The sequence below is a fragment of the Odontomachus brunneus genome, unplaced genomic scaffold (assembly GCF_010583005.1).
Source record: "Odontomachus brunneus isolate Ranch 3 - 2012 unplaced genomic scaffold, Obru_v1 Obru_scaffold_066, whole genome shotgun sequence".
NCBI classification, from domain to species: Eukaryota; Metazoa; Arthropoda; class Insecta; order Hymenoptera; family Formicidae; genus Odontomachus; species Odontomachus brunneus.
Window position 1 is genome coordinate 523252 of NW_022639516.1, and position 18800 is coordinate 542051.

General features: G+C 45.7%; 1 protein-coding gene across 24 annotated transcripts in view; it reads left to right on the forward strand.

The window, feature by feature from the left end:
* LOC116846577 overlaps nt 1-18800 on the forward strand; it is a 248303-nt gene that overhangs the window by 68264 nt on the left and 161239 nt on the right. The gene's annotated exons all lie outside the window — the stretch shown is intronic.

Consider the following 18800-nt stretch of genomic DNA (forward strand, 5'->3'; position numbering starts at 1 on the left):
GCGCTGCTAATGTGAATTTACGGAACCCGCACAAGTCGCACGTTCGCGAGAAGCGTGGGAAACGGAAACGCGCGCGTTGCGCCGCGAGTAGTGTGAATTATGCATTTGCAAAAGTAGAGATCGCGTTACGCACGTTTTAATAAAAATCCTACTTATTCGAAGTATTCAACTACCTCTCTTTTTCTCTCTCTCTCTCTCTCTTTTTCGCGCGCGCGTACAAGGGAGTTCTGCGTTTTATTAATTATGTTCGCGCGAGGAACGCAAAATAAAAAAACGAGTTGTATTTATTTCGGAATAAAATGACGTTTTTTTCCGTAACGTGGCCGCAAGAACTCCGAACAGGGTATTCGAGAGCCTACGGCGTCGCGAGTCTACGTTGTAGGAGCGGAAATCTAAAAGGATTAAATCCGCCGCTGATCAGGACGAATGGCGATGGCGCGGAGGCGACGGGAAAGTCCTCGGGAACCGATGCCGTGCGCGGCGAGCCGATTGCGCCCGCGAGCCGCTGGGATATCTCTTGAAATCCTAGTCGGAACACGAAGAGATTTTAAAGGCTTCCCCCCTGTGCCCCGTGCGTCGGCAGTGGTTGTGGCACGTACACGCGTACCTCGAGTGCACCGGTGCAGAGTTATAGTCCGCAGTGCATCAGCGGATCACACGACGTACGTACGTGCGTGTCGTGGTTGTTGTCTGGAGCCTTCGCTTCGGTTCCCTTCTCTGCTTCACCCCCGTTCTCGTTACCGCGTCTCTCGCCCACGCGCATTCACGTATTTTACTTTGGAGCATAAGCTACGAGTAACTCGGGCCGGGGGTGGCCGGGGGGTGGCCGCCATTGTTCGCGGCATTGTCTCGTCGCGTGTTTACCCCGCACGATGGCGATTATCCTGGAATGCAGTAAACGTTGCGCCACCCCCGTCGCGCATCCCTCGCCCGACTTGCCCTGCAAAGACTGCTGGGACTACGGCCGTCATTTCGATTGTTATGCTTTCGCGAAGGGAAACTCTCTGCGCGCACTCTGTATCGGGGAACGCGAATATGCGAGTGTGCTTCTGCATCTCCCCGCGGGTTGGGATGAGAGCGACATTATTGAGCGATAAGTGAGTCATTTGTTTCGAGAATGTCCTGTTTCGAGCGACCCGCTGACATCGATGTATCGATAATTTCATACATACACTGCATCATTATAATTACGCGAGAAAAACAGTATGATCGGCGTACGCAATTACAAATCTGGTTGTGCTGACCAGATTCAATAGTAAAATACGGAACAACTAATTATGTGGCTGCTGCAACCACAGAACAGTTGTTGAATTGTTGGCGTTGAAGCAGTAACGATTCTTGGCCGCTACAACCAGATCACGTGCAACTATATTGATGCATTGATGTGCCAAAGTAACCGAGTCATATCAGCCACCATATATAACTGGGGTGATAAATTTAAATATTTCTAGTTATGTGCACCTTATTTTTCCTTTCCGTGTAGAATTAAGATGAAAGCTACCAATATCTGGATATGTATATACTAACATTGGTACCTAACTATAGACATTTCTATTGTTGTGGTCTTTGAATACAAATATTTAAACTTTCAATATAGGATGTATATATTCCTTTTAACGTAGGAACTTTGAACATTTTTATTCCAAAACACCAAAAATATCTAAAGTTAGATACCAGTGTTATTAGTACCTAGACATTGATATTTTCACCTTACTTGTGCGATTTTCTACTTTATGCACATATGTGCAAGACAGGAAATTATGTAATTTTTGATCTAGGAAATGATATGGCATATGCACTGTCTGCACATATACCTGTGTCTCGTTGAAGATTACAATATTTCGAAGCAGGGCTGTCGTCTGAAATAGAGCGATAAGGTCGTCGCGATGTTCCAAGACGTCGAATGATCGTTCAGAAATTGCGCGTATACTTTTGCCAATAGCCGAAGTATCGAGCGTTAATTTCATTTACGTGATCGCATTTACGTGCACGATGCTTCGCTGAGGAATATCGAAGCGCACGTTATACGTAGCCCTGACAATTTCCGTTATATCAACGACAACTTGGCGCGCGAGTTTGCTCGGGGACCCGACCTGTTGGTGGTCGATCATCCTCATAGTCTTCCGGCGAGGAAGCGACTGGTCGCGGTCACTTCCGCTTGGCTTCGAGTTTCGCTTCGGGGGTCGTCCAACGTCGTTCGCGTTGCGGGGGCGAGAAGTAAGAGATGGAGTGAACGCATAGCAACGCGCGGAATATGCACGAGGACTCTCGAGGGTGCATCGCTCGAGAAGTCGAAATCTCCTCGAGAAGGGTGCCGTGGCGAAGCTACACCGCCATTGGCGGCGACGCTGGGACTTGACAGGAAGGAAGACGCCGCGAATGAGGAACGGGATTAATCTGCGCGCGCGGGAAGTGAGGATTTTGGCAAGCGATGCCGCGCGATACAATGCAATCTGGCGTACGGGGCAATTCCGCGAGAACGGCCGCCACGATGATCGCATAACGCGAGAATCGTGTAGTGATATATGAATTCATTGTCGGACACTGCATTCGGCTTTCCCTTCGTCCCCTCTCTTTGCACCCCCATCGTCCACCGGCGCCATGGGAAACGCGAGTTATAATGCGGGACTCGCTGCGAATGAAATTCAGATAAATCGTCCGTCGGCCAAATTGGCAGGAGAAAGAGAAAAAAATCGAAAAGGACCGATCCAAATTTTGCATCGGCGATTGATCGAAAAAAAAAATAAATAAATAAAAAACAGATTGAAAGGAAAATTTACGAGCGCGGGGTGAAACTGCAGTATTTCCGCGTTGCGGAATGTCAGTGTGCTTCACGGTGTGAATTTTTCGTTCTGATGTGCTTATAAGATTCATTGCATTTGTAGAACGTGATCTGCTGCACTCTCGACAACAAACAAGATTCAATATACATTTGACTTGGAGACCTGTGAAAGTTTCTTTGATTCTTAATCAGTGATGATTATTAAATTTCATTCACCAGTGCGAATTTCTAATGTTGTTGTACCAATATGAATATTCTCATCTCATTGATCGCTTTAATCTAGACAGTAATCCTCCATAGTTTTAATAATCTTAAAACAGATATAAATTAACAGATATAAATTTGAAATTCTTCGGTCAGTGCAGCTTTGGTATCCGATTGTCTTTCGAGAGTGTTAATCTCAAACCACTGGAAAATCTTATTCGCACTTGTGCGAGACGTTGAGTTAATCTTGCTTGTCATGCCGATTAATTGTATAAAGTGGGATCTTACGTGCGAAGATGATTCTCACGTGCAAGGCAGTTGATGCATCCGCGCCAAGCCTCACGTGGACGCGGGAAGTAGGTGGAAAACAATGAGACAGCGAAACGAAGCGATAAACACGGTGACAGGAAGAAGCCAGAGAACAGGAGTAGATTGCGGTAGGATAGAACAAGGAGAGAAATGCAAGAGAGTGGGAATAAATTTCGACAAACCGGAAGGAGATGGCGGAAAACGCGCGGAAGCTCCAAGACAAAGCTCGATAAAATAAGAAGGAACGGAACGGAGCGAGAGAGAAAAACGGAGCGATGGGGGACGTAGGTGGATCCCAGATGAGATCCAAGAACGACCGAGCCGGCTGATACATAATCCGGCGGTATAGACGGAGAAGGGACATAAACGGAGGAGAGGAGAATGTTGCACGAGTTCGTCGTGAAGCAGAGTGAGAAGCAGGAAAGGAGCAATATATATAGAACCTGATGGAAAACGGCGGGAGGGAGACGGAAGGGTGGCAGAACCCGCTGGGACGGAAAGAGAAACAGGAGGAGAAGGAGGAGAAGAGCAGGAGGATGACGACGACGACGACGACGAGGAGGATGGAGTCGCGCGAGGAAGAGGGAGGCGAGCAGGAGGAAGGGAGAGAGCAAGAGAAGGTGGGGGCGGGATGGATGCAAGAGGACTGCGCGAGGAGAGTGCGAAAGAGAGAGGGCGGTATCGCGAGAGGCGGCTTCAGGGCAACGTCGGTGTCAGTGTGCACGCGGACGCCGAGTTGGTCTCGGCGTTGGCGTAACGTCGCGACGTGCCAAATTCGCATCGCACCGCACCGCGTCGTGTGACACCGCGGATTCAATCGCCCCGATACTCTCTCGCCTGATAAGAGCGCGCAGGGTTACATACGTCATGCAGGAGATGCGTCGGGAACGTTGAACGCGAGTTACGACCGACGACGACTACTACGACGTTGACGACTGCACTTGGTGTGTGCGACAGTTCGGTGTGTCTAGCCCTTTCCGTGGAAAGTGTGTATGCGGAAGCACGACGGTACGGCTGTTTACGAGCACGACTCTCGTGTATCGCGATGGCTTTTTCATGAGATGTCACCGACCCGTCAAGAAGGGATGTCGGGATGCGCCAAGTCCGCGCAGTGAAGCGAAAATTCTGCCCCTCGCGCGTGTCGCTCGTATGAATGAGCCTTCGGTTATGACTGGCGACTTGGAGCGAGCGATACCGCGCGATCGATGAAGATCGGATGAGGGAACGTGCGATCGCGACGAATCGGACTTGGGAATAACGAGGCGGTTATTTGCGCCAATAAGGCCCCGCGACATCGCGATTCTACGCGTCCGATTGCGAGCGTCGACTGTTGCCGAGGAATTTCATTGAGGAAGGTCATTGGACGGCCGCCCGTCCTGATTTGTTGATTGGCGATCATTTGTCAATGAAACGGTCTAAACTAGCGAAGATTGCAATTACCGTGATCTTGCGCCGCCTGTTTCCATCAGCGACTTTTCACTTACGAATCTACCATCACCAGTGAGCAGCCCTTTAAAATTTAAAAGGTCCCTTAAACAACGCCGGCTTAAGATAGTTCCGGTGGTGAAATAACCTGTCTCACGAGATTAGAGTAATTTCTTGATAATTGTGGCAAACATATCGCGAGGATTTGTTCGTCAGTTGGCGTCAGTATAAAGAGACAACCTTAATATAGAGAGTTGCCAGTTTCGAGAAAGAATGCATATTATAATAAACAAATATAATAATAAACACATAATAACAAATATAATAATAAACACATAATGAACAAATAAATAATAAATATTTAGTTACGGCTAATTGTTTATGATTATAAGCGATCGATAATCGCGAGCTTTTCTACCATGAAAGAATACGTAATTTAATGAGATTTTATTCGCAGCATATTAACGACTGTTTATCCGACTGCTAATTGCGAGTATGCATTATCGAATGCGGTCGATTTCGCGAGCATTTCCGTACAACACACTTTCTTGTTCCTCTTTTTCTTAATACTACTCACATTTATTATTGGCGTCTATGCTGCGAGACGGACTTCCGCCATCATCCGCGAGATCATTCGGACTCTAACTGCACCAATTTTTTGCACGAGCGCGCGATTTCTCTCAATTGATAGCCAGAGGGTGTTACAGCACGGGTGTGAAATGTGAACGCGCGGGGCATTACGACCATTGATAATTCGTGAATGTCCTTTTACGAGCGCGGAAAATGATGGCGTGTAATTTTACGAGTGCGCCGTGAAGTCTTGCGAGCGCGCCGCTTCTTTTGCGCGTATGCCTTTTAGCGCCGGCAATTAGTCTTGACAGAGAGCTTGCGGGTGCTCCGGACTATTAACCGCGTCTCCTCTTGCCGATGATTTATCGAAATGGGCTACTTTGCAAGCGGCCGTAATTAACGACTGTCCCTCGGGCAGTTGCTACACGAAGAAAACTGCCACGGTATGCTATATTCGCATATTCTATGATTAGAGAGGACAGTTTATGTGATTTCGGGCTAAACAGATACGGCAGAGCAAAAGCTGCTATTACCATATACCCGACTATACGGTCCTCACAGCCGTAGTTCTTATGACACGTAATGCTCAGTTAGTGCATTCTCGTACGTATAGTTGCCTCATTGAAAGGAATATTGCTGTTTCTCTGTCGTGGCGGCAGAACAGATACTATGGGTTGAGAGGTCCGTAGGGTTTGGTTACACCATACATCACTGAGAGTACAAGCACGTATGCACAGGCAACAAAGAAGGCCAGTGCACTACTTCCAGAGTACTATGGTTACTGCAAGCCCCTTGCATGCAAAAGATATAACATCAATATCTTGCTGCGGCAACTTAGACATGTGATGTCCTTAATGTTTTCCTCGTGTAACTCCGTGTTCCTGGCTTCTCTCGTGGCTTCTCTATCCAGAAAACATGATCGCGTCAAGGAATCGCACGCGAATCGTCGTCGTTCGTTGCCAGTGAACGAATATCGCGATGCCACCGGGTGTCTTCCGGGGAGTGCTCGGACAAAATTTCGCGCCTCCGCTCATAGGAAACTAGATATATCCGCTAATTGCGTCACAAATCAGCCAGGAGACTGCAGACGCGGCGCGATTACACGAACCGAAATGGTGCAACAGTTGGTCCATAATAGCGACAGATGACTAGGAAGATTCGACGCGAACTGCTATCGGGAAGGACACGTTATATGGCATCGGCAATCGCGCGAGGACACTTATCGGCGGCGGCGCGCGGCTCGCACATAAAATTGCGACCGAGTCTTTCAATTTTCTTAATGACGTCGCGACGGGACGGAAATGGCTTGAGTGCACACAGGAAATTGATGTATGCGGATGCGAGTAGATCGCACCCAATGGGACGGCACACTGCTCGCTTCACCAGTCAGGAAATATGCGTTTGAGACAACGTGGGAGGTCACGCGTGAATTTTTTAACATCGCCTAGGTGCCCTGGCTTCACTCTTTCTCTCTCCCTCTCCCTCCCTCTCTCTCCCTCTCTCTCTACTTCCATCTCTCTCTTTCTCTCTCGCCTCTCCCTACTCTGCTGTGTTCTCTTCCTCTCCTCCTTCAACTCTCAGTCCTCCCGCCGAGCGTCCTTGACCTGTCGCAGGCGTATTCGCGCTGGCGAGGGCATGGACCAGCAAACGGCTCGTCTGCGCTCCAGTTAATCGCGTTAATTTGATTATCCGCTGAATAATCGAGGTGACCGCGTTTTAAAAGAGACGCTGGCTTATTGAAGCGCAGGCCACGACGCGACCGACAACGATTGCCCGCGGGCGTGCTCACTTGTTTCGCCTTCGTACGAGTGCGAGTGCGATGTGTTGCGGCGCGCCATCGATCTGCCGCGAGAAACGGGACTAAGGAACCGGGATATTAATCCGAGGTCTTATTACTTCCTCGCCAATTAACGAAAGAATCCGGAAGAAAGAGAGGCGCTCTTTCACATGCGGTGACCGTTCGTTCCTCTCGGGAAGCTCTCTCGTGTCTTGAGGATCGCCGGGAGTCTTTAGGTGCTTTTGTGAACTGTAGACGGTTGAGCAGCGCTGCCGAGAGTATTAGTCGCGAGATGAATGAGTTACCATTCTGACGAATCTCATCCGCGGACGCGCGGCCGTGCCTTTGAAATCGCGCGCTTCGCATTTCTGACGATGATCAGAATGAGGAATGAACACACCAGCGCGCTCTGTGTGCATCGCACTCGTTTCTTTATTCAGAGAGGCATTTCTCATCCGCGTGCAGGGCAACGAATTCGCGCTTAAGGACTCTCCGCAGTAAAAATTCACATCGTTTTATGCTGCCGTCGCGAAAATGTCGCGCTGACATTCCTTGAGAGAGCCACGCTCACGCTCTCGCTCTCTTTTTCTCTCTCTCTCTCTCTCTCTCTGCGAAATTATCGCGCGAATTATCTTCGCGACTGGCAATCCGACAAAGTTGATCCATGAATTATGGAACTGCAGTACTCCTCGACTCCGCCTCGACGATCGCGTATCCGACGAGCGATCGTCCAGCGGCGCTTTTTACTGCAAATTCGCGGCATTACCATCGGTTCTTATAAAAGGAGCATCGTGAGGGCGATCATGTAGCAAAAAAAGCTTTATAACTGACCTCGATAAGCCACCGCAATGGCAGCTGATCGAATGGAAGCCCGTACGAGTAAATTTAGACCGATTGCTGTCGATGCCGGTCTCCCTCTTACTTTGTAACTGTCCGTAGCCTAATTACCTATTTACTATATCAAAATCTTTTAATCCGGTTTTTTCCGGTTTTACCAGGCACAAACGTTGCAACGGAGAAATCTTTCCTTCCTCTGCTTTCCACGAAAAAAAAAATCTGAATCCGTGTAACAGAACACGGAAACCAAACGAAAACTCGGTGAAGAAAGAAACGATAACTCTGTTATCGCGAAAAAGATTCGCCTGAAACTTGGCTGAGATAACTAAGAACAATGGGCTGAATAGAAATCTGCTACATGAATCTCTGTTGTTGCAACCGAGTTTTTGCCTGGTTCCAACAAAAGAAAATGAGTCACGCAAACTAACAATGAACACTACTGACATGATCAGAGCGATTTCGATTCGACATCTATTCTATTTTCTTCAGTTTTTTTTTTCAAGAAAAAACAAATGTTACCATGTTTTTCTCACTAAAGAACTGAAAGAAATTGGGGAGGTGCTAATCAAAATCGCTCTGGTCATGTCGGTAGTGTTCATTGTGAGTATTTTTCCATGCACACACTACATTCTACGCGACGTTACCGTTGAAAGATAAAAAAAGGCTTCCCATATAAACAATAATCTCTCCCCGAACGGCTCTTGGCCAAGAAAGAGACTGACTCGAGACAACACCAAGGGGTAAAACTCGTGTATTGACTTTCCGCCAATTTTCTGGGACACCTTGTATACCTATTTACTTGGACAGTAAAAATAAATCCCTGCAGGGGGTGCATCGCTTTGCGATTGCCCTTGACCCGCCGGTGTATTTGCAGGGAAGTGGAATAACCGCTCGTTTATACACGTTCACGCTCCAGAAATGACCGCTGCTCTGTTCGGCCGCCTAACAAAGAAAAGACAACGCCGATGCGGGAGTCGATCGGGGTTAAGGGCCGTTTCCCACTGATCAATAAAGTGATTAAGAACTCCGAACCCTTTGTCGCCGGTGTATACTTTAACGAATTTCGTTCGAGAAATTTCTTGCAGCGCGCTTTCTTATAAATATCCTTTCATATAGGGACGCCCGATATAACGGATAAATATTGCATATTCCTGATACTCCAGTTTATCACGTTTTATGATACATTCTGTATTTCTCACGCGGCAAGTCTGTGTCACGTCAGAATGTATAGCGAGATTAGGATATCTCCTTAGAATGTAGTGATATGTGTCATAAATGTCAATATACTGAGGAAGAGCGTATTTCTCTATTTGCGGATACCTCACGTATATCATGGCGGCGTGCATACTCTTCTGTCAGATCTTATCCGCGGCTTCGAGGTCTCGACTTTTCGCTGCGAGTTTCCGTAGCTCGGCAACACGTAACCGCGGTCGGGACGTCGCCTTGCTGAATCCCGCCTGCATTAGAGGTCGATCGTGAGAGAAACAAGTTTGGTGACCGTACGGGAAGTGCACACGGACTCGCGAGGCTCCACCGGATACAAAAGTGACAGCGTCCGATTTCCGGTTGACCAAGTAAGGGTTAACGAGGACGGACTCGCGTGACAGCGGCGCGGAAGGGTCGGGCCACGTTCTCAGGGGCGGCTGCCGAACTATTAATCGCCAATTACCCGGCGTGAGAACATCGTGTCAGGTCGTTGAGCGAGTCAATAATCACGGCCAGATATTATCCAGCGTCACAAAACGTCGATCGTATCCTCGAAGCGGCCGCGAGAGCCGGGTCGATGCTTATCCCGATTGTCCTCGATCCCCTGTGGATACGATCCTCTGTCTCCTCGAGAAGTAGACGGTCGCTAATTTATTGCCTCGACTCGACGACAATGCAAGAATACGGAAAGCCCGTGTCATCATTCTTCTCTGAATCTCGCGTGAATCCGCGATGAAGCGTATCGGGGGCTACGTTACTTTCTCTATTGGAAATACCTTGGTTTTTTTAATTAAAGGCTCTTTTTGACGAAGCGAAAATTTTAGTTCGCTAAGCGAAGACATTTGACAGAAATTATTTAGAATAATTCCGTAAGTTATTTTCTAGAATTATCATTAAAGCCAATAAGCAAAGGGTTAAAAAATTATCTGGTGTATCGTTGTAGGTATTAACAAGAAATGCGAAGAAAGTAATAAACATAAAAAAGGTAAATTGGGTCTTTCTTGGGATTTTCATCCGAATATTAAATAAATTCTTACGAAAAACCAAATGATATGATAACTTTTTTAGTTTTAATATCGAGGTATTTGCAAAGAAAATCTATATTTTGCACGATCCGGCGCATGTTTTATTATTATTACGTAAATAAATTAAATTGTATTTTCTTGATGTATCATCGTATAGCCCGTACACGCTTGTGGCGATGACCGTGAGATGCAAAGTGGTGCGAACGGTGCGGTCGATGTTAGCGATGTGCGGAAAGTTCAACGATTCATCAACTTTGTTCGGCATAACGCCTGATGGGGTCCGAAGTTCACGACCAAACGAGCCCGGAATGATACACAACTATCGTGTTCTGGAAGTATATTTTTGTAACGGCTACACGAACCAAATCTCGATACTGTTTAACTCGGGCCTCTTTAACTACGTGTAATCATAATTACATAACTGCAATTAAACTCCAGGTGCACATTGACTGCAAGCAGGCGGTTAACATAATTATTGCATCACCTCTTAATTAGTGCGCGTTTGGAGTAAATCCTCCTGTAGCGCTAATTGACGTGACGTTTTTAACACCAAGCAAATTGAGCAAGCTCTTTTTAATTAACTTGAAAATCAATGTAATTTTCGTAAATATTTCCTTTGACGTGAAATCGTATTTTGTTTTCGTTGTATTCCATAGCTTACCATGAAAAAACGCACGTTCATCGTCGTCCTGATTAGAAATTCATGTCATGGTTCTCTTCAGGTTGATCTCAATCAGTTGTCTGGTTCATATAAAGTACTGTTGTCGAGCCCTAATCTATATATATATATATATAAACAAAATGTCTGTCTGTATGTTTTGTATTAACTCTTAAATCCTTTGGCCGATCCAGACTAAATTTTACATAGTTAGATACTTTGTAGAATTCTGCGAAAAATGTAGTCTACCATAAAACCTGAATATCTCCCGCGCCTTTCCTTGATTTCATCTCCTTGACACTCTGTCATAGTCCGGACGGGTAGTTTGAGACAGTTATTAATCCTTATTATTAATAAAGTTTTGATTTTTAAGTGAGTTTAAAGTCACACTGCATTACATGACTTGGCTGCAAAACCATGTGTGTTATTTTGGTTGAATCGCTTCTCACATGTTTTTCATCGTTTTGAGTCATGTCATTTAACACGTTTAAAAAAACGTATTGAATTATAATCTGCACGTCTTAAATATGTTAAATAACGCGTTTCAAAATGCGAGGAACGTGCGAGAAGTGCTCGAGCCAAATGACACTCTTATGCGTTTAAAGATAACGCATTTGAATTTGCAGTGTTATCAAAACGCAATAACCTGACCTGGTACGAACTAGAGATAACTGATTGCGGTTAACTTGGTTCGGATCGTGGAATAAATTTCTAGTGGGATTCGCCCATTCGCGATCATTCGCGGATTAACGCCGTGCGTTGAATAATTGAAAGCCTCGCGAGCGCCGTCGGGAAACGTTGCACAATTATTTCGACGAAAGGAAACGCGGCAAAGGCAGGGAATAAACTGCGGAACGATGCGTACAAACGCGTCGTTGGCCATGAAAATCCCGCATTATAAAAGGCTCCTGTCGCCAATCTCGGGGCAGGGAGAAGGAGGGAACGAATAAACCGCTCCGTAATTACTGTTGCGCGCGTCTCTCCCGTGCCGCTTTAATTTCATAGAGAGTGTATCCGGCTCGAGCTGAGCTGACGGCGCCTCGTGATAAACGCGCTATTGGATGAAAAGGGGAAAACGTATGACGCTATGCGATCTTATGGAAAACGATTCGCCCACGCGCGGCTTACCTTTATACCTTAGGCTAAGATATTCGGAGCCCGCGGGCTTCCCGGCATACCAAGGAAATTGGTCGGATTCGATCCCTTTGCGCTTCAAATCACTTTCGGCGTCTCGACCGGTTCACGGAGATTCGTGCGCCTCACCGAACGGCGTCGCGCAGAGTTTGCGTTTATTTCAATACTCTCGCATTTTCATCGCGACCAGATTTTCCGGAATGGTTCTACGATTCCGCGATATGTGCAGTCTTTTTACATCAAGTCGTCGTATAACCCGTGACTTCCATTACGTCGGCGATCAAAGGAGACTCGTACCTTCGCAGCGTTCGGCCGCGCGAACGCGTGTTCGATACAAAGTCAACGTTTTCTACGAAGGCGCCCGCAAATTTGCAGCTCGTGAACTGGAATCTGCGAGGATCTCAAAACGATCCTGTCAGTGTGCCTAACGAAACGCGAAAACCAAAGTGGGAGGAAAAAATGGAGCGAATGGACGGACGAACGTCCAGTAAAGAGTTACAGCGGTAGCGTCGCGTGAAACGTCGACGTCTGCCGACGCAATCAGCGCGCTTATCAAAGCGGGCGTAAACAAGAGCTTTCACCGTGGCGCGGAAACGTGGGCGGGCGAAAATGCGAGCTTTTTCACTTGCGGGGGTTATCCGCGAAAAGGAAAAAAGAAAATAACGAGTCATACGACGCTTTTCCACTCGGCGAAAACGATCACTTTGTCATGCGGTCGGTACGTCATGCGCACGGGGAAGGAAGTCGCGAAAATTATGGACAAAAGGGCTCGCGAATCTTGCGGGAGAGCACACTCGTTGGTTGCTTCTCGTGTTCAATTTGGCGAAAGCGTGCGCTGTGCTTGTAAAAATCACCACGTGATAAACACAGAGAGAAGAACGAGTTGATATAACTAAAATTATAGACTTACGTTAGATCTAACCATCTTTTTTGTAGCAAAATTATAGTACTAGTTGTAGCAAATGATAGATGTATAAGATTATTGTCACTGACCTTATGGTAGGATTTAATTAGAAGAATGCTTTTTTGCTCCCCCACACATACACAGTTATTATTGTAATTGTTTCTCTGTGTGTGATCGCATCTATATAAAAATACTAAACATTTCTTTCTCAGTGTACAGGAGACTTTTGTGAAAAATGGCCTTACCTCTAGAACTGAGATCTCTATTTTAATTACGTGAAGTGAAAAAAATCGTAATTTTTTTTTTGTATACATTAATACCAGACGTTGCGCGGCACTTCATGTTATTCGCATTTTCACTTTATTGCGAAACTGAGACCGAATAGTATCAAATAAAACCACTCAGTTAGTAAAAAGTTCCATAGTGGTGAGAGAATTGTTCGTTTTAATTTGATTTAAATAATAGGCAGTGGTGTTGTCATGATTCTCCGCCTCCACTTACGAGCACAGATGCAACGCTCAGTTCCTCTTACCGTTATCCAGATAGTAATTGTCGTTTTCGTACTTTTGCTAGTCATCGCGAAGCCGTAGTGCCTCCGCGGACTTCTCCGCCGTTGTCTCGTCGGTCATTGTCTTTCTTTTTGTCCCACTCCACGACGTTAACGATCTCTCACGAAGTACTCATAGGCGCGTCAAGGGCCACGACGCGACACGCGGACAAAAAAGGAGAGATGCCACGGCTGGGCATCGCTGGTAGAAGAAGAGGGACGGTAGACGATGTAAGCGGAGTGGTCTAGTTTCGTTTTGCTCTCATAAGCTTTTCTTCCCCTCTTTCGCATTCGGCCCTGAATTCTGCACGCCAACGTGCCCCATCTACGTGTAATCGAGCGCCCCGACAATGGCGTAATATCGTGCGTTTACAACCGGTCGTTCGCGCTGATCGTGCTTGAAACTGATTCTTCCCGCGGCGTCGGGGAACGCGAGAAATCAATAACGAAAATTACGATACGAGAGATAAGATTGCCGACGCGATATCGAGGGCCCGTGGGAGAGACGGAAAATGATACACGGCAAAAATATGTGAGAGCCGATTCGCATCGCGACTCTTCACGCGCGACGAGAAATACGCTGGTCTGGCAAATTATTAACGACGACGTCGGATCGCGCGAAACGATTAACGCGCGACGCGCAGCTGACGGCGAATCTGATCGCCTCGATTGCATATCGACCTGCGCGGGCCCGCGCCAACTGTTGGATCATTTTTCACTAATATTCGCAAAAAGCAACGTGGCCGTTAACGTTTTTGTTTGACCCCATTTTCCGGAGCGTTTCGGTGTACTCGAGGTATAAAATTCCCTCGCGAAAATACTCCAATATTTTAACGATAACATGACGCGGACCAGTATGTTCAATCGATTAAATGTTTTGCGTTAGCATTAGAGACAGGTGGAAAAACGTATAATATGATAACTGAATATACACAGAGATGGAAATACCATTACGCGAGGATGTATACTTTTACACAACATTGAAACTGTAAGCGCTCTATATACTAAGGCACAAATATTTTTCTCACGATGAAACGAAACAAAGTGGATTCAGCTTCGAATATTTGGCTAGGTAAAACACGCGTAACGAAACAGATGCGTTTCCATTGTGAGACCATAATAGAAACAATAAACCTTGTTGCACTTGTATCTGTTGATATCACGTGTGTGATGACTGAACGCTCTGAAGAGCCGGCTCGATGCAGAGATGCGTCCCTGGAAGATTTTCCATCGCATCGCGCGTTTTTTCTCACGTTCTCTGCGTGTCGTCGAGAGAAAGGGGTCGGAAAAATATAACTATTCGCGCTACAGTCGCGCTAGCATCGCGCTGGCAGGTGAAGCGAGTCAAGATGTTGGTATTAGACAGCGGGATACACGGGTAAAAAAGGCGGGCACGAGGGAGGAGGGGGGGGGGAAGAAAAACGCGAAAGAAGATCCTCTCCAGCTGGTCGTTTCACGGTGGACGGGTTAATTCCGGGATCTCGTTACCACGCGCGTGAAACAGAGACGGGGAGAGAATCGGGAGAGACGAAGAGAGAAAGAAAGTGAGTTGCTTGGCCTCGTAGGAGGCGAGGAAGAAGGAAAGGCTAGAGGAGGCGGCAACGAAGTTAAGCTCGACGAAAGCCTCGTCTTCAATTACGCGAGGCCCGAAGCGTCGCGTTGCAGACAGCGCGACGCGCGTAATTCGTAGTGGTGACGTCGACGACCACAAGCGCGGTGGTAATTACCAGAGTAACCCTTAATACTCGCTCGGGGGATACCGACTCGCTCTGAAACGATTTCTCAGAATGTGGTTCCGTCGCACTTCGATCGCACCGTTCGACGGGTGTTTTCTCCATTTCTCATTTAGCGCGTCGCTGCACTCCAACGGTACGAAAGTACTGTGTACACTTAGACATCACCTTCGTTGAGAGAGAGGGAGAAACGTTCTTTACAGGCGACTTTTAGAACGAGTTCTTCACGTAGCGAGGACGTAGCGAGCGGAAAGCGCGCGAGGTTGATGGTATTTGAGACGTCACGTAAAGCGAGATTTTCCAGGAAGTCGTGCATGAGAGTACTTAAAGCTTCGGCGCATTCAAAGTTCGCGACATCCGGTGACACTTGGGTGTCTACACCTTTGAGCAAATCATATAATGGCCTTCGTCGCGATCGTATATTCTTAGAAGATCAGTATTCCGTTTCATCCGCGAGATATTTTATTACTGTTGGCTAATAACGTATGTTCTTTTTATATTTTAAACGTTTAAAGAAAGCGCGCTACGACAAAAAAGATCGTAATATTCAGCTGATCGTGCATGATCCAAAATTCATATTTTTCGCGCAACTATTTGTGCCATCATTGAAACTATTTCTCTCTCTCTTTCTCTCTCTCTCTCTCACACTCTCTTTCTCTCTTGCAAGCTTTATATTTACACGATGATAATTAATGGATGTGTCAATGGTATCGTGTACTAGTGTGCTGCACACGAGTCGCGTGCGAATAATTCTGCAGCTTGTTACGAGGAAATCCGCACGGAAAACTCGTGTCATTCGACGGTTGCTTTTGCTTGTCACTTACGCGGTATATCTGTATTACCTCGCACGCCTCGTATGCGAATTATGTGTCTCATTGACGCTGCTGCAAAACGACATCTACTTTGTCAAATGTTACAATCACGTAGCCGCGAGCTCATGCGCGATACGCTTGTTTCACTCCAACGCAAAAATTCGCTCGCGAATCTCTCGCGTGAATAAATATAAATAAATATGCATAACGGAATTAAAGTTAATATCATCGTCGCGATTATAATAAGCTTATGATGGGGAAGGTTATTACTTTCATAATTACTTTTAATACCAGGACATTTTGAGCATTTTTAAATAATTTTACAAAATTACGGGAAATTTTAATTTTTTATTTTATTTTAAAGAGATACGTACCTAGTTCACTCGTCAATTGTAGTTACTTCGTTAAAATTTATATGTGCAACATGCAAATTAAACGAGCAGCGAATTCCAGATTTATATCAGCGGAAATACATACGCACATACACACACTCTCTTTTTCCCTCTCGAGATATTTCTGAAAAAAATAAAATGAAAATAATAATTGCGTTCCAAATTGTGGGCAATAAGAACAAACGTTCTCACGTGATCTGGCTACATGTAGCAGCAGTAGCAAGAGATAAAAAGAACGAAGAGTGATCGTCGTCGAACTTAAGACCATTTTCTCGTTTGAAAGACGATCGACGAGTATCGTTGAACGGAACGGAAACCCCAAGCTGACCAGTACACTTCAACGAGTAAACTTGGAAGGCACTCTCCGATCTACGAACGATACGGTTGTTGGGGTAGCTCGAAACGTCGTCCCGTCGCGCTTGGAAACGTTCCGACCGATTCGGAATTTCACAGTGGATTTAGAGAGTTGTCGATATCGGCAGTTTCGCCGAGTATGTTGCCCCGTTAACCAGTTTCTCGCGCGCACGATGACGTGCAGCTGAAGTTTAGCGAGCGCACCGCGCGCCACTTGGTGCGATTGATGCTCTCACCTTCTCCCGCTTGATCTTGATGCTAATGCAAGAAACAGCTCTACCTCTTCGTATGGGTTGGATGCGTGGTTTCGAATGTCTTCAGCGTCAATTCCCCTCATTAGAACCACGAGCGTTAGCATAGCGCCGAAATATCAACCGCGATTGAATAACAAGCGACTCTCGTGAATTAAATTTCCCCCATCGAGGATATCGGAGAAAACTGCGTGAAGATACGCGAAGGAGATATCCTCAGTTAGTCTTGCGAAGACATTAATTGCGCTCGTGAAAGCAACACAGCACGTATCGCGGCCGCAAAATTACTTCCTTCGTTTATCGACTCACTGCAACTATCATTGTTGAGTAAATTCCTGAGTGTAAAACGCTTTCCTGGCGAAGGGTCACTTTGTGAACTATTCGAGCGTGCCAGTAGACTTGTCTCAACATCATGAAATAACACGAAGGGGAGCATTTTCCGGGGACCCGTGTTTATAGAAACTTTATTTAACGTTTCGTCACGAATCAGCCCTCTGAAGTTTTTCATTATATCCTCTCACCCAAAACCATTCTTGTTTCGATAGAAAAAAAAAATACGGATATCGTTGCACACTCCTTTCGGCGATTTTTCGTGAGGTTTCGTGCTTCGCTGGAGGTTATATATTTAAAAAAATATAGTCACGTAATTAATGAAATAACTAAATTCTTTGAATATCATTGCCGGAGCAGATCTTTTTGCATTGAAATGAGAATCCCTCCTCATTCGCACCTCATAATAACGCTTCGCAAATAATTTCGTCATGATGAAAGAACTAACGTACAACGGATTTTATTCCCAAAGAATAAAATCTTCTTTGGACTCTCTCCGCGTCTTCTAGGACTGCGTAGCCAAGGCACACGTACTACGAAAATTATTGACCTATGGAAACGCTGGTATAGTTGTCTTTTTCTTCTCCGCGAGTTCTGTGCAGTACTTAATCGCTACTTAAGAAATAACTCAATCACGTTTCGATCGTACAAATTGACAGAAGGAAGGATTATCCTCCTTCTGTGCGTTGCGTTCTGTCACTCTACTTTTGATTACTTTGCCCTCTTTCTGCAGTTTATCTCCGCGGAACGCAGCACTTCTCCCGTGTTTTATCGCGCAGTTTATCGTCAAATTGAGAAAAAGGGAGAGAAATGTTGAGCAACGCTCAACACACACACACACACATACCGAATGTGTCTGGACATGTCTCCTCAGTCTACAAAGCTCGTTCTACCGTTTTGCGGACATCAATTGACCAATTCTCTTTCGTTAATATTTTTATAATTACTGTGATAGTTTACAAAATGGTAAGAGATTTTTCTATTCAGTTTAACAAGTTTTGCCTCTACACAAGCGCTCATACACTTAAATTTACAACTCATACACTTTAATACACAACCTATATATCTGAATCGGAGAAAAACTCCTCTTATTATTATTTTGCTTTTTTTTTAAATTGCATTTTATATCCGTCAAAAACATGAAACTGACGCTTTACAAATCCGAACCATTTTCCATGGGTTTCTAATATAAATTTATGTCCACTTTGACGCAAGCATAAAAAGTATCTTTCATATTTAAATGATTATGCTATTTGATCTTTATTTCGCAGAAGGTCAATTCCACTGGAAACGCGGTAATTTCTCCTTTTCAATGCAAGTCCTTTTCGTTGCAAGTCGCTATGACGTTTACAAGTGAAGCTGACGGTCCTGAGGCTAAGCGTCGCGCGAGTAAGTTAGTCGCGAAACTCAATAGATGACTATACAGGGTGTTCAAAAAGTCCCGGACCGGTGAAATATCTCGAAAACTAAGCATTTTAGAAAAAAATGTTTCAGATAAAAGTTGTGGCGTTTAAAAAGATGTATTTACTGATCACATCAGTTTGACCTTG